Here is a 15,951-nt window from a genome sequence, read left to right as displayed (position 1 = left end):
CTATTGTGCCGCTGGGAGGAACCGGGGCACAGAGAAATGCTCAAAGTCCCCGGCTGGAAAGGGGCAGTACTGGGTCTTGAGCTCAGACAGACTGGCTCAGAGTTTGTACTCTTCCCACCATGCTGTGTTCCTTTGTTTGCTTACACATGCGTATTTGCTTGCAAATTCATCAACTATCTCTGGGTGGCTAAGGGAAAGGTATGGGAGAGCATATTTTACCGCATTCCCTTGTGTACATTTGATTATGGACCATGTGAAGTATTATCTATTAATACATTTAAAACAAACATACATTTCTGATTGGGAGCAGGGTTCAGGAGAGGGGTATATGGTACAGGATGCAGATTCCCCGAGGCAGGTGTAAAACTCCATCCCGGGTACCAGGGCCCAAGGGTCTCTGCCTACCATGCTGGGGAAACCGTGGCCTCACCACAGCTCTGATCCTCTCATGGGGTCCTTGTAAGAGTGATGGGTGGAGGTGAGCTAAGAGATGCCCAGGCCTTGCCCATTGGAGGGCTGATCCAGCCCCCTGGCTTCATGCTGACTCCGGGTCCAGGGTCAAGGAGGTGGGCGTCAGGCCAGGCCCTCTGCTCGGGCCTCTGCTGTGATCTGTCTTGTCATCACGCCCCCCACTGCTTCCAGTAGAAGCCTGCTTGCTCGTTGCCCCCCAGGCTATAAGCACTGTCTAGCTGGCTTGCTTGGAGCACCTCAGGGCAGCGGGATGGGCAGGGTCCATTCTGGGTGAAAGGGTTTCTGCACAGGAGAGTGTGCTTGCAAACAGAGGTTGTGCTACGCGCAGGAGAACCTTCAGGGTTTCAAGCACTTGGACGTGGCTCCAGCTCCAGATAAGCGGCCTACGCGACTGTGCTGGGGGGTCCCCGACAGCCAAAGAGAGAGGGCTGTGGGGCTGGGGAAGCTTGTGCCCCGTCATCTGCACCCCGGCGACACCCCCTCTCTCTGCCTGCCCTTCGTCTGTTTGCCTGGGCACCGCCTGAGAGGACATGGATCGGGAGGCCACCTCTCCCCGGCGGCTGGCCTGCTCCTCAGGCCGTGGTGCCGAAGGAGCTAGAATACCTGCAGTCACCACACAAGCACAGCAAACGCAAGTGCAGGAACTGTAGCCACCTCATGCCCACAACAACCACGCAACCGCAACGACCACAAACTCCACAACCAACCCAGCTGTAACCACAGCAACCAGCACAGCCACAGCATCAGCTGCCCCCGATCCAACACGTGTTCTGCTCGGACCTCGTGAAACGGAGGTCTCTGAAGGCGGCGGGCACAGAGCAGCCGAGGTCCGGGGGCTGGGTGACTTCTCTGGGCTGAGAGGTGGGCCTTCAGATCAGGTTGGGTTGGGCTCAGGACACTGCCTCCCCCTTTCCCGAGGACAGGCGTGGTCTTTGAGGACGCGAGAGTCTCCTTGGCTCTAAGCCCCAGAGGAGGGAGCCTCTTTCCAGCTTCCCTCCCGGGGGATGCCCTGTGATGCTCAGCGCGGGGCTCTGAGCATAGATGACCCTCTCTGAGGATGGGACAAGCAGGCGGGCTTTCCTCTCATTCCAGCAGCCCACTTGCTCTGGCTCGTCTGGGAAGGGAGGCTCTGGCTCGTCTGGGAAGGGAGGCTCTGGCTCGTCTGGGAAGGGAGGCTCTGGCCTTCTGAAAACCGCTTTCCTAAAGGGGCATGGGGGCAGCAATCTGTTGAACAGAAAACCCTAAGTACTGTCAGCACATTCCCGTAGAATAAGCCTTGGCTGCTGGCCTGTGATTTTGTCCACGTCAAAGGAAGAGAAATGTCCCCTCCTCCGCTCTGGGAGAATTATTACTTTTGCGGACAAGCACACTATGCTTCCTCTTCTCTGATTTCAGGGAAAGGGGAACCAGTTCCCAAAGCTGTCAGAACAGCTGTCTCTGAAGTTTGCTCAAGTGCTGGTGCTGGCTGTTGAGAGGGGCTACCAGGCCCCCGTCCCCAGATTCAGTCTGTTGGGGCAGAAAGAACGTTTTCCTTCATCTTACCCTGTTCTAGGCCAGTGATCCTCAGCTGTGACTGAACAACAGTATTTCCCCAGGAGCTTTAAAAAATCCTATTGCCTGGGTAGCAGCTGAAGTCAGCTGAACACGAATAGGACTGGGGGAAGGGCAACTGTGTGCCTGAAAGCTCCCCGGGGGATTCCTGGGTGACGCTGGGCTTGGGAACCTCAGTCCTTGTGTGTGGTTCCTGTAAATGCCTCTTTCTTTACAGCTTGTAACCCAGTCTGGCTAAAAGCTGGGCAGGTGTTCCTGATGTTATAGTGTTGAACGCTGAGGCAAATCAACGTGGGCCTAGGGGAAAGGTGAGTAGGGCAAAGGGTAATCACCAGCGCGAACGGCTTCTGAGTAGATTGCCATTTACCTCCTCACTGTCGAACAGATGTTTGTACCTGACATAGGCCCCCTATTCTTGTTCCCAAGGGTCAGTAAAACTCCACCCGCACCTCCCTCCTTGCTTCATTGGCTCCCTATCTTGTACAGACCCAGACTACCATGCATGTGTCTTGGTTGTCTTGGGTTACTAAGACAACTAAGGATTAAATGACAAACGTTTATTTCTCACAGTTCTGGAGGCTGGGAAATCTGAGATTGGGGTGCCAGCATGGTGGGGTTCTGGTGAGAGCACTCTCTCTGGTTTGCAGATGGTCACCTTCTTATTATAATCTCACAGGGCAGAGAGAGGAGGCTCTGGTGGCTCTTCCTCTTCTTATAAAGGCACTAATCCCATCATGGGGGCTCCACCCTCAGAACTTCATCTAAATCTAATTATCCCTCAAAGGGCCCACCTCTCATACCATCACATTGGGGATTAGGCCTTCACCATGTGAATTTTGGGGGGACATAAACATTTAGTCCATAACAGCATGATTATCTTGTTCTACCAGAAAGTTTTCTCATCCTTACAAAAGAGTTAACAATGCCTAGGTCATAACCTGACCTTGAGGGCTGAGAGATATACTACTTATGAAATGTCTAATATAATTCCTGGCTTATTGCTGAAAGCAACATATCAAAGCTGTTATTGCTATTACTGTTCAGATATGTTGTACTTTTGTTGCTTACTTCTTTTTTAAAAATTTATTTATTTATGGCTGTGTTGGGTCTTCGTTTCTGCACGAGGGCTTTCTCTAGCTGTGGCAAGCGGGAGCCACTCTTCATCGCGGTGCACGGGCCTCTCACCATCGCGGCCTTTCTTGTCGCGGAGCACGGGCTCCAGACGCGCAGGCTCAGTAGTTGTGGCCCACGGGCCCAGTTGCTCCGCGGCATGTGGGATCCTCCTGGACCGGGGCACGAACCCGCGTCCCCTGCATTGGCAGGCGGACTCTCAACCACTGCGCCACCAGGGAAGCCCCTGTTGCTTACTTCTTAATTTTTGTAATTTCCATTGTGATTTCACTCCTTAGTACTTCTTTTACCTGGGGCCCATGGGTTGTAATTTCTTTTAGTACAGCCCATGGGCCCTAGGGCTGTACTGAAAGAATTATTATTGTGTGCCTGAAAATGTACATATATATATTTTTTCTTCTCACTCTTGAATGAACAATAGTTAATCTGGGTATAGAATTCTATGTCAATTAGTAAGTTTCTCTCAGCACTTTTCAGGAGCTCCTCCCATGTCTTCTGGCATCTGTTGCTACCATCAGTTTTTCTTTCTTTTTTGTGGGTAGTCTTATTTTTTCGGTTATGATTTATTTCTCTATCCTTACACGTGTTGCAGTTTCACTATGACGTATGGGCACTTGGACACATCATTGTGAAAATACAAGTTCCTGTATATCCATATTTAGAGTTCTTAGTGAATTCTAACTCTAATACTGGAAAACTTCAGATGTTATCTCTTTGGACATCACTTTTCTCTCATTCCTTCTGTTCTTTTCTTCTAGAATCCCTATTAGCTGTATGTTGGTGCCTGTCAGTCTACCTTCCAAGGCTGTTAACTCTTCTTTCATGTTTTTAAAAATACATTTTCTCTCTTTGTGCTGTTTTATGGGTGATTTCTTCAGTACTGCCTTCTAATTAATCTCTCTTCCACTGTGACTTCATAGCATTTATCTACCACTACTGAGTTTATGTATTTCAATGACTATATTTTTCATTTGATTGGTTCTTTTTCCTAACTTGCTTTTGTTTAATTTTGCTTATTTGTTGTTTTATAATTTATGTTTTTATATACGGTTGTATGTTTATATATAGGATCTTTGAGGATCCTAAACATTTCTTCACAGCACTTGTTACTGCTTGGCATATTATGCAATTTTGAAAAACTGCCTGGCTCTTCCATTAGAATGTGGTCCATGAGAGCAGTTATTATTTATTATTATATCTTCAACACTTAAAACAATATCTGAGAATTGTAGGTACTTAAAATATTTGCTGAATAAATAATGCATTCTTTTTTTTTTGCGGTATGTGGGCCTCTCACTGTTGTGGCCTCTCCCGTGGCGGAGCACAGGCTCCGGACGCGCAGGCTCAGCGGCCATGGCTCACGGGCCCAGCCTCTCCGCGGCATGTGGGATCCTCCCGGACCGGGGCACGAACCCGTGTCCCCTGCATCGGCAGGCAGACTCTCAACCACTGCGCCACCAGGGAAGCCCTATTTCATTCTTTTTATGGCTGAGTAATATTCCATTGTATATATGTACCGCATCTTCTTTTATTGCATTTATTAATTACATTTTTTAATTGCAATTTTGGACTGCTTCTCTTAGTCTTTCTCTTGGGGGGACTTATTATTAGTAATTTTGATCTCTCTGTTGCTCACCCCTTCCCAACCTAGTGGTTTTGAAGTTACCTCCCCTTGGCCTCCAGAGCCCCCAGTTCAGAACCAGATTGCTATCATCAGCTCAGGTATCCATGCTGTCATAATTTGGGGATATTTCTGATCCTGTCATTGGGCTAGGGACCAGGTTCCTCCTCATTTGGGGGTATGAAGATTTGTATAAGCCTCAGCCCTGGAAGCAGTTTGTTATGTGTTTTATACCCCTGATTGTCGGGTGTGGGAGCCCCACAGAGTCCCTGAGTTGGGGACCCCTCCTCGTGTGGTATTCCCCATCTCACCACAGGAGAAAAGCTCCTCACTACCTCTGCCTGTTCCCCGCCCTGGAGACCCACAGTCCCAAGCACCATCGCAGTTTACAGCGCTGTGTCTCTGCTGTAACCCTTGGAGATGCTGATCTTTTTGAGTAATTCTTTGACTTTTAATTTTTTGTATTTTATCTGTTATTGTTAAGTGTTTGGAGCAGAGGGGACCTTAAAGCATGAATTTACAGCACTATTGTGCCTGTGTGTAAGTCCTATAATTACTACTCTTTTCACCAAGCCTGTGATAACACCAGGCCCACAGGGTTTACACTTGAAAGTATGGAATGAATGCTGAGGTCGGAGGTTGCCTTAAAGTTCACCTCTCTCGGGGCTTCCCTGGTGGCGCAGTGGTTGAGAGTCCGCCTGCCGATGCAGGGGACACGGGTTCGTGCCCCGGTCTGGGAAGATCCCACATGCCGCAGAGCGGCTGGGCCCGTGAGCCATGGCCGCTGAGCCTGCGCATCCAGAGCCTGTGTTCCGCAATGGGAGAGGCCACAGCAGTGAGAGGCCCGCGTACTGCAAAAAAAAAAAAAAAAAATTCACCTCTCTCTGCCTCCTCATTTCACAGAGGAAGAAACTGAGGCCCAGTGCCTTGCTTTGGGCTCCACACATTGTTAGTAGCAGATCCAGGAAGGTTAACCTGACTCTACAGCTTGGGTCTTGGAACACCTGCCCTTGAACACGCTTTCTCTCATACAGAATGGCTTTTCTGTTTTGCTGCTGTCTGAACCTCACTCACGGTTTAAGGACCAACTCAAGCTCTACCCAGTCCTCTGCGGCCTCTCGCTCCTCTAGAGGCATATGGCACTTAAGAGCAAGGGAAAGAGGATCAGCTCTAATTACTGAGTGTCTCCCTTGTAATGGCTTTGCCTGCAGCGTCTTCTCAGGTAATATTTGTGCGGAAGTTCACATTTTATATACGCTACTGCCCTCTAGTGGCCACAATGGGCATCAACTTGTATAGTCCGGAACAGCAAGATTTTTTTGTTTGTTTTTTAATAAATTTATTTATTTATTTTTGGCTGCGTTGGGTCTTCGTTGCTGCGCGCGGGCCCCCTCTAGTTGTGGAGAGCGGGCGCCACTCTTCGTTGCGGTGCGCAGGCTTCTCACTGCGGTGGCCTCTCTTTGTTGCGGAGCACGGGCCCTAGAGTGCGCGGGCTTCAGTAGTTGTGGCACGTGGGCTCAGTGGTTGTGGCTTGCAGGCTCTAGAGCGCAGGCTCAGTAGTTGTGGCGCACGGGCTTAGTCGCTCCGCGGCATGTGGGATCTTCCTGGACCAGGGCTTGAACCTGTGTCCCCTACATTGACAGGCAGATTCCCAGCCACTGCACCACCAGTGAAGTCCCCTGGAATAGCAAGTTTAAGTTGCCCCAAGACCAGTCAGTTCGTCTTAAACACATTAAGGTTCTCATAGTCATAACTTCCCTGCCCTGCATGGAAACATAAATTCAAGTCCTATTTATTTGGTATTTCAATGCCAAGTATATAAAATATATAAGAATATAATCAAAAGCTATAAACTACCTCGATAGCATCTAACATTTTCAGGTGGGTGCTGCTCATCGAAGCAGCACTGTCAGTAGAAATACAATGTGAGTCACAAAGTAATTTAAAATTTCCTAGTAGCATCATTTTTCAAAGAGTGAAAAAACTGTTAAATTCATTTTAATGATATATTAATATATCCAGAATATTATCATTTTAACACACATTCAATATAAAAATTACCAAGAGATATACTTTTTTTTTCTTGTACCAAGTTTCTGAAATTTGGTGTGAATTTTACAATTACAGCACATCTAAGTTCAGACCAACCACATTGCAAGTGCTTAATAGCCACATGTGACTAGTGGCCACTGAATTGGACAGCAAAGGTCTGGGGCAGTGGTTTCCACACTGTCTGTCCTTGTTATTGCACTGATGTTTGTACGTCCGTGAGGAACATTTCCACCCATGTGCAGCAGAATGAGACAAATATGAATCATGTTTTTTAATATATAAAATCAATGTCAGATTATCGCCTATCTTGCTTGAGGGAATGCTTGGAGGTTGTCCTTCTGACTTTGTCGCTGTTAATGTATTTATTCTTTTATGGAGTGATGGTCATAGCAAATGATAGATTATTGATTAAGTGTTCCTATTTCGTAAATGAAAATTCTCAATTCTCTCCAGGAGCCCACACTTTCTGTGCACATTTTACTGGTGTGTGATGTATTAAATTCTGGGAACCACATGCCAGGCACCCCCTTACCCTGCCCTGCCCCAGCTTGGACAATTGATGGTTACAAATGGGACACACGTCTGTGTGGCGAGGCTACTGGGCGATTCTCAGCGTGTCAACTCTACACCTTTCTCTCTGCCTCACGAAAACGTAAGGAAATGCAAGAGAGTGAGCGTGATGCGAATATAGGGGTGACCTTGAACTTACTCTAAAAACCACAACTAAAAGAGTAAGTCATTAGTCAAATCCGGACCTTAGCAATAATTAGCAACAATTACTACTCAGTTGAGTCTACAGACTTGGTTGCCACGCATCTGGAAGATGGCATTGCAATGTCACATGGCTGGTTTTAAATGCAGAGCAATGGAGGTAATGAAATGCTAAGAGAAGCCACTGTTTTATGGGAAAGGTCTTTAATATTCTCCCAGGCTTTATAACAGGCAGTATCTGAAGTGGTGCTGGGTAAATTTGTCTCACTGAGTGTGGCTGAGGGATGGAGGGGTAAGAGCTCCTTTTCCGGGAACCTGGGCCTTTACCGTCTGTACACACATAAAGAGCTTCTAATTGCAGTAGCTCCAAACTGCAGTCTGGTCTCTGGGTCTCCTCTTCTCTGACTGATGTTCCCTCTTTGGTTCACCTGTCTGCCTTGTGTGTCCTAGCAGGTCAGAGCCCTATCCCAGGCTTTGAGACATCTGCAAGTAGTCCTTAAAATATGCCTTCTAGCCACCCTGTTTATAAATGCGAATGTTTCTTTCTTGCTCAGCTGCTGTCACTAGGGTACTCATTAGCAATTGTGTTTCTTTTTCAAATACAGCCTCTACACTCGAGTTATAATATGGAAAAGATGCTGGCAAATTGAAAATTTGTAAATCAAAGAATTTTTATTGCTCTGGGAACTCACTATTTAAGAAATCCTATAGTGAATTCTCTTGTAAATTGAGTCATCACCCGCTGTTTTAAAAATTCACGTTTTAATATATTATCTTGCCCGAGGGAGGTAAGTCCATTCGTATTAAAAAATTAAAACGATGCAAAGATTAAGCCTCTAGTGCGCCTCGTCCATATTTAAATAGTGGTATGTAATCACAGTCCTCCAGCTACAAGCAATTACGCCAGTATTAACGAAGGGACCCTAGTCAAAAACTGTGCCCAAGGGAAGCTTCTGCCTGAAAGTCAGGGTTAAGGGCCCAGCCATTGGTTTAACGGATTTTCAATGAGGTGTGAAGATGACGGGCCAATAAGGGTGAAATTCTATGACGCAGCTAAATAGGCACAATTAGTGTCTTGCCCTTAGTCTCCTGACCTTGTTTCTGCTTTTATTTCCTTAGGGTCCTGGTGAACTGATTCCCTGGATGTTTAATTATTAACGTATGTTTAACAGAATTCATAGAGCCTTTGCCAATTCAGAGTAAAGCTGTCCCATCTCAGCCGCTTTTGTGGGTGGGGTGTTAATAAGGACCCTCCCTAAAGACGTTTCAGGGGTGAGCCTGACGTCCATGACTCTAATGACCCGCCCACTTCGGCTCGCCACCAGCTCCTTCCCCGCTCTCCGGCCCTTGTCATCTGGAGTAGCCAGGCCCCGCCCCCCCGGGAGGCGTGCGGTTACAAACTCAGCCTCCAATCAGAACACCTGCGTTTGTTTCCCACCTCTAGTGGCTGTGAGGCAAGTCACTGGGTCTTTCTGTAAGATGGGCCCCTCCAGGGCCTGTGAGGGATCCTCCCCGGCCCTCTGCCGTCCCTCATTGTGAATCCAAGTCTCTGAGCCCAGACCCTGGGCTAGACCTGCATTGACTCTACCCCTAGCGCTTCTGGGGACTCAAAATTTGCTCCTGACTTTTATTTCCTGGGCGGAATTCCCTCTTTCAGAAAGGCTGCACCAACCCTTTCTTTTTTTTCTTATTTTGGAAATCTGTCTCCTAACTTAGGGGTTGGCAAACTGTGGCCTGTGAGCCATGTCTGGCCCACTGCCTAGTTTGTTAATAAAGTTTTATTGGAACATAGCCATGCTTACTCATTTACCTATTGTCTGTGGCTGCTGTCCCGTGACAGTCTAAAACATTCACTATCTGGCCTTTTACTGAAAAAGTTTACTCTTCCTTGTCTGAATGGATTGAATTATGTCCTGTGAAGAAGATACGTTGAGGTCCTGACCCACAGTACTTCAGAATGTGGCCTTATTTGGAAATAGGGTCTTTATAGGTAATCAAGTTGTTAAAATGAGGTTATTAGGGTGAGTCCTAATCCAAGATAACTGTTGTCCTTATAAACGGGAAATTTGGACTCTCAGTTTATTGACTCTATTTTCTTATTTTCTCTATTCTTTAATTTTTATTTTATATTGGAGTATAGTTGATTAACAATGTTGTGTTAGTTTCAGGTGTACAGCAAAGTGATTCAGTTATATCTATTCTTTTTCAAATCCTTTTCCCATTTAGGTTATTACAGAATATTGAGCAGAGTTCCCTGTGCTATATACAGTAGGTCCTTGTTGGTTATTTATTTTCTGTATTCTTTTTTTTTTTTTTTATTTTGCGGTACGCGGGCCTCTCTCTGCCGTGGCCTCTCCCGTTGTGGAGCACAGGCTCCGGACGCGCAGGCTCAGCAGCCATGGCTCACGGGCCCAGCAGCTCTGCGGCATGTGGGATCTTCCCGGACCGGGGCACGAACCCGTGTCCCCTGCATCGGCAGGCGAACTCTCAACCACTGCGCCACCAGGGAAGCCTTATTTTCTGTATTCTTGATCCTCTGGTATCTGGGGCTTCAGTGACTGGGGAGAGACTGTCTCTCCCAGGGCTAAACGGTTCCCAGAAGTAGCAAAGGACCTGCACAGAAGCATGTCTTTCGTATGCTAACTAACCAATCCAGAGCCCACACTCCAAAGCATCTCCTCTATCTGGCTCTTCCACTCAGGAGGCAATATTCCTAATCAACGTAGGGCCACGTCCTGGACAACTAGGGACCACCCCACAGCCCAGAGCCTGCTGAAATTATTTGAACCATCCAATCCTAAACCTACTCAGCTTGCTTACTATACTGTCCTCATTCCCTCCCTCGAAAACCACAATAAGGACCCTGCCCACACTTTCTCCTCTCCTCTACCTCCTGACCAATCCTGGTGCTTCCCCGTGTGGCCCTGTGTGATGTGGGTTGCCCCCTCCTTTTGAGAACTACGAGGAACAAACTCTCTTTTCAATGGCAATCATCTTCTGAGCGCTTGGTCTCACCACACCTGAAAAAAATGGAAATCCCAGGTGCGTTTTTTTTAACCCCTGTATTGGAGTATCATTGCTTTACAATGGTGTGTTAGTTTCTGCTTTATAACAAAGTGAATCAGCTATACGTATACATATACCCCCATATCCCCTCCCTCTTGCGTCTCCCTCCCACCCTCCCTATCCCACCCCTCTAGGTGGTCACAAAGCACCAGGTACATTTTAAAACACAGAGATAGACACACACAGAGGGAAAATAGTGTGAAGACATAGGGGGAGTATCATGTGAAGATGGAAGATTGGAGTGATGTATTTATAAGCCAAAGAACACCTGAGGCTACAGGAGGAGGAGAAAGACTGGGAACAGTTCTCTCCCTGCTGACTCCTCGAGTTTGGACTTCTGGCTTTCAGAATGTGAGACAATAAATTTCTGTTGTTTTAAGTCACTCGGTTTGTGGGACTTTGTTATGACAGCCTAGGAAACTAATACACCACCTAGCCAATTATTTTGTTTTGTTTCCTTTATTCCTCATTGTTCTTTTATGTAATGTATTTGTATGTGTGTTCCAGTCATTTCAAGGTGACCCTCACACACATTACTGTGTTCGGGTCTCGTGAGGTAGTCAAGCCAGCGGGCAGCTCATTTAACCCGAGACTGAGGCTCAGAGACTTTGGGGGACCTGCACGAGGTCCCCCCACAAAGCAGTGAGGCAGGGGGTAGACTAGTGCTCCCGGGGCTTGTTGTGTGCTTTCCTCACATTACCTCAGGACAGCCCCCTACCCATAACCAACCTGAGGTTAGTTGCTGGACAGTCATTCTAATCAGACAACTCTGAATGTAGGAAGGACGCTCTCTTCTCACCTCTCTCTCCGGTCTTTACTTAGCTTCTCAAGGCAGAACCATACGAAGGAGGTCAGATACCTACAGCTTTTCACGGCCTTGATTGGAACCAGCCGGTACTGACTGGACCGTCTGGGGAAGCTGTTTTCCTCGAAGGACGATGCTGGACTTACCGGTGCGTGGTGAAATGAGACAGATTGCTCTAGAGACCCCTTCTGTTGCCCCTCTGGGCTGTACGGGGGCGAGGAGGGGAGGGCGGAGGGAGGCCTGGGACTGTTCCAGCGTGTAGTGGTGTCACGACAGCTGGAGCCAGTTCTGGTCAAGGCTTGGCTGGATGCCGTGGATCCCCGCGACCTCTGACACCAGGTGCCTAGTGCACCTCCTGAGGTTCCTGCAGCCATGATCTGTTTCTTCCTTGTTCAATTGTTACAAAGATTCTTCCACATCAAGGATATTTTGTAAAGCTATGCCAGGATCTTGGGGACCACGAATGGGGGGCCATCCCAAGAGGGCTATTATACCCATTTTGAAGATGTGGACCTTGAGTGTCAGTGGGGTCAGGTCTCCCAGCCAGTCAGGGATGGCACCGGGGGCAGGCCCTTCTGGCTCCATAGCTCCTGTCGTCACACTGGGCTGAGGCGGGGCAGGGTCCGTGCCCTTGCCTCTTTGGTCATTAAGCGTTGTTTAGAATGTGACTCAGAATGCGATCCCTGTGTGTGAGAGAGAGACACCCAGCAAAGGCTCAGTGAACTCTCCTGGGTGCACTGAGTATGGCAGGTGCGCCTGATGCCACTGGATGTCACCAGCTGAGGTGGGAAAGATGGAGAATAAGAGGCAGAAAAGTCAGAGTGTGTCCTGGGGGAGAGAAGAAGCAGGTGAAAGAACAGAAGGAAAGAAAAGTGCAGAAGAGAAGGAGGGACACCCCCCCCCTCACACACACCCACCCTGACTGTCCCCTCTAGGCTCTTCTCTCCCCAAAAAACAATTGAAAGAAGGTACCGCTGTCCTGGCCTCAGTGACACTGGTTCCCAGGACTGCCCGGCCTTGTTGTGCCTTTAACAGGAGAAAGCAGGCGTGACCAGGGGCCTGCAGCTGGTCAGGGACGGTGTGAAAGCCTGGGGTGAGAGTGAGGGCATCGGGTCACAGGTCCCAGAAGCTGGGCTTGGGAGAGGCTGATGGAAGGAGTCTGGGAGGCGGGGCTCCACCTCAGGGTGGGCGGGGCGGGTGGCCTGGCACTGCAGACATGGCAGCCAATGGATGTCATGACAACAGATAAGAAGCAGGCCTGCCTCCCCTGCCTGTGGGAGGCTGAATACCGGCCTCCACATACGTCCCCGTCCTAGCCCCCTGAACCTGTGAATGCTGCCTTACACGCCAAGAGACTTCACAGGTGCAATTAAGTTAAGGATCTTGGCGATTATCCTGGATCATCCAGGTGGGCCCCAGCTAATCACAGAGGTCCTCTCTGTAGCTGCAAACCTCCCCAAGCATGTAGTGTAGCAGAAGTTTCGTTCATCAGATGAAAAAAATTTTCTTTAATTTTTATTGGGGTATAATTGATTTACATGTTGTGATAGTTTCTGCCATACAGCAAAGTGAATCAGTTATACATCCACTCCTTTTTAGAGTCTTTTCCCATATAGGTCATTACAGGGTATTGAGTAGAGTTCCCTCTGCTATACAGTAGGTCCTTATTAGTTATCTTTTTTATATATAGTAGTGTGTATGTGTCAATCCCAATCTTCCGATTTATCCCTCTCCACCCTTACCCCCCCCCCCCCGGTAACCATAAGTTTATGTTTTACATCTGTAACTCGATTTCTGTTTTGTAGATAATTTCATTTGTAGCCTTTTTTAAGATTCTGCATATAAGGGATATAGCTGATGAAAACTTATCGAACGCCTAATGCGTGCCGGGGACTGCTCTGCAGACCCGGAATACAGCAGCGACTAACACAAAACTCCCTGTCCTCACGGTGTTCATAGTCTAGCGGAGGAAGACAGGCAGGAAATAGGCCAGCACTTGTGTATCAGGTGGCGATAAGCACTGTGGGGAAAACTAGCAAGGTGAGGGCATAGAAAGTGCTGGGTGGAGTGGGGATGGGGTGTTCAGTGGGGGCCTGGTAAGATGCAGTTTGAGCCACAGAGCTCTCTGAAGGAAGGGAATAGCCGGACCCAGGCTGGGGCAGGAGCATGCCAGGCACTTTCAAGGGTAGCAAGGAGCCCAGGGTGGCAGAGTGAACAGTGGGGCAGCGACAGCACGTGGAGTGTGTGCAGAAGCAGAGGGTGGATGGTGTGGGCCCTCAGGACAAGGGAGCCCCTGGAGGATTTTTAGCAGAGGAGTGAGCTGGTGTGAGTGTTAAAAGATTCCCTCTAAGAGACCCGAGACACCTCCTTTCCCTGTTCTGCTACTGGGCCCGCTGAAGGGTTGGCCCTCAGCTACGTCACTAGAAGGACAAAGAAACCACTCTTCATGGCTCCATCCTCCTCTTCCTTACCCCATTTCTCCTCATTAGTGGACCCACTGGCCTATGCATGGTCCTCTCCTCTCTTCATTTGCACAACAGCTCCCTGCCCCCCAATACCCTATCAGTCATTTACACTTTAGTGAAATCAAGGATATGTATCCCGTTACCTTCTCCAAGGCTGTGGATTGAATTGTATCCCCCAAAAGACATGTTGAAGTCCTCATCTTCAGTGCCTCAGAATGCGATGCTATTTGGAAATAAGGTCATTGCAGATGTGATTACTTAAGATGAGGTCATACTGGAGCAGGGAGGGCCCTTAGTTCAATATGACTGGTGTCATAAGAAACTGATGTGAAGATATGAGAAAGGAATGTCAAGTGAAGACAGAGGCAGAGATTGGGGGGATGCAGCTGTGAGCTGAAGACTGCCAAAGATTGCTGGAAACCACCCAAAGCTAGGAAGAGGCAAGGAAGGATCCTTCCGTAGAAACTTCAGAGGGAGAGTGGCCCTGCCAACACCTTGATTTCAGACTTCCAGCCTCCAGAATTGTGAGAGAATGAATTTCCGTCTCCATTGTTTTAAGCCACCCAGTTTGTAGTACTTTGTCATGGCAGCCCTAGGAAACCAATACAGGGGTGTTATCTTTTTTAGGATCTTATGCCTAATTGTGAAATTTAAGATTTTATCCTATCCAAAGAAGATTTCTGCATTCTATTAGCCTACCAATCAGACCTTCCCTGAAGGCAATAAGGCTTTGTTTTTGGGGGGAATCCCAGGGCTCCATGAGAATTCAAAAGGGCCCATTTCTCTCCACTGCCTGGAGGTGCTTATGTTTGGGGAGTGGGGCAGCTGGACCGCTGCCCCACTGCTGGGTAGAGTTTGGCTCCAGGACACTGAGAGTGTGGGTTTGGGAAGAGGAAGACATGGGGGTCTCAGTCCTGCAGTGTTGCAGAGGCTGGATGAAGGGGGCCCGGAGCCCAAGGACATTAGATGCTCAAACCTTGACTACTATTTATTTGTCTGAGGATTAAACTATCCATAGCTGGTAATTACTGAGCCTTTCCCTGTGCAGGTCTGTTCACGGGCCGGAGATACAGAGTGATCAAAACAGAGTTCCCTTCAAACAAACACTCGTACGCAAATGTCCACTGCAGCGTTACTCACGGCAGCAAAAGGTACAAACAATCCAAACGTCCATCGGCTGACCAACGGACAAGCAAAACGCGGCATATCCACACCATGGAATGTCATTCAGCCAGAAAAAAGAAAAAAGAAGGACAGCTATCCGATGCGGTGAGAGGAACCGCAAAGACATCATGGTAAGTGAAAGCAGTCAGACACAAAAGGCCGCCTACTGTACGATTGCAATTATATGAAACATTCAGAATAGGTAGATCCGCGGTCACAGGTTGGAGGAGGGAAGAAAGGAAGCAACTGCATAACGGGTGTGGGGTTCCCTTTTGGGGTGATGTACGTGTTCTGGAACTAGGTAGTGGTGGTGGCTGCACAACACTGTGAATGCACTAAATGTCACTGAGTTGTGCATTTTAAAACAGTACATTTTATGTTATTGTACTACACAGACACACAAAACCCAGAGTCCCTGCCCTTCTGCATTCAAGTGAGAGGAGACAGACAATTAACAAAGAAGTATACATTTAACACAAGTGCTGTGAAGACAAGACAGGCTAAGGGGACAGAGAGTGACGGGGAGGTGTTGTTTTACAGGGTGTTCACTCTTGGCCCTTCTGAGCAGTATGTGAGGGAGAGAGCCCAGGAGATGGCTGAGAGGGGACCCTTCCAGGAAGAGGGAGCAGAAAAGACCAAGACACTGAGGCAGAAGCAGGCTGGAGTGTTGGGGAACCGGCAAGAGGCCAGCGGGATGGAGCTGCGGGAAGAGGGCCTGCAGGAGAAGAGGTCAGGGCGGAAGAGGCAGGAGGCTGCCCAGGGAGGCTCGTGGACCAGGAGCCCTGGGAACCCCGAGGGGCAGGGCGGAGGAGCGCAGGGGAGGGAGCATGCGCAGAGGCGCGGCCAGGAGGCTGCGGTCACAGGGATTCAGGGCTGCCTAATGAACAGGTCGAGGATACTGGACAGCCTGGCTT

General features: G+C 48.6%; 1 long non-coding RNA gene across 1 annotated transcript in view; it reads left to right on the top strand.

The window, feature by feature from the left end:
* Positions 1–15,245, top strand: part of LOC141279225 (uncharacterized) — a 35,022-nt gene extending 19,777 nt beyond the window's left edge. The window contains exons 2-3 of the long non-coding RNA XR_012333202.1: positions 11,426–11,556; positions 14,922–15,245. This is a non-coding gene — a long non-coding RNA (uncharacterized lncRNA). The remainder of the gene's footprint in view (positions 1–11,425; positions 11,557–14,921) is intronic.
* Positions 15,246–15,951: the final 706 nt, after the last annotated feature.

This window comes from Tursiops truncatus, chromosome 1 (assembly GCF_011762595.2).
Source record: "Tursiops truncatus isolate mTurTru1 chromosome 1, mTurTru1.mat.Y, whole genome shotgun sequence".
In the NCBI taxonomy this organism is placed as follows: Eukaryota; Metazoa; Chordata; class Mammalia; order Artiodactyla; family Delphinidae; genus Tursiops; species Tursiops truncatus.
The sequence above is the reverse complement of the archived record's forward strand: the minus strand, read 5'-3'. Positions and strand labels throughout refer to the sequence as shown.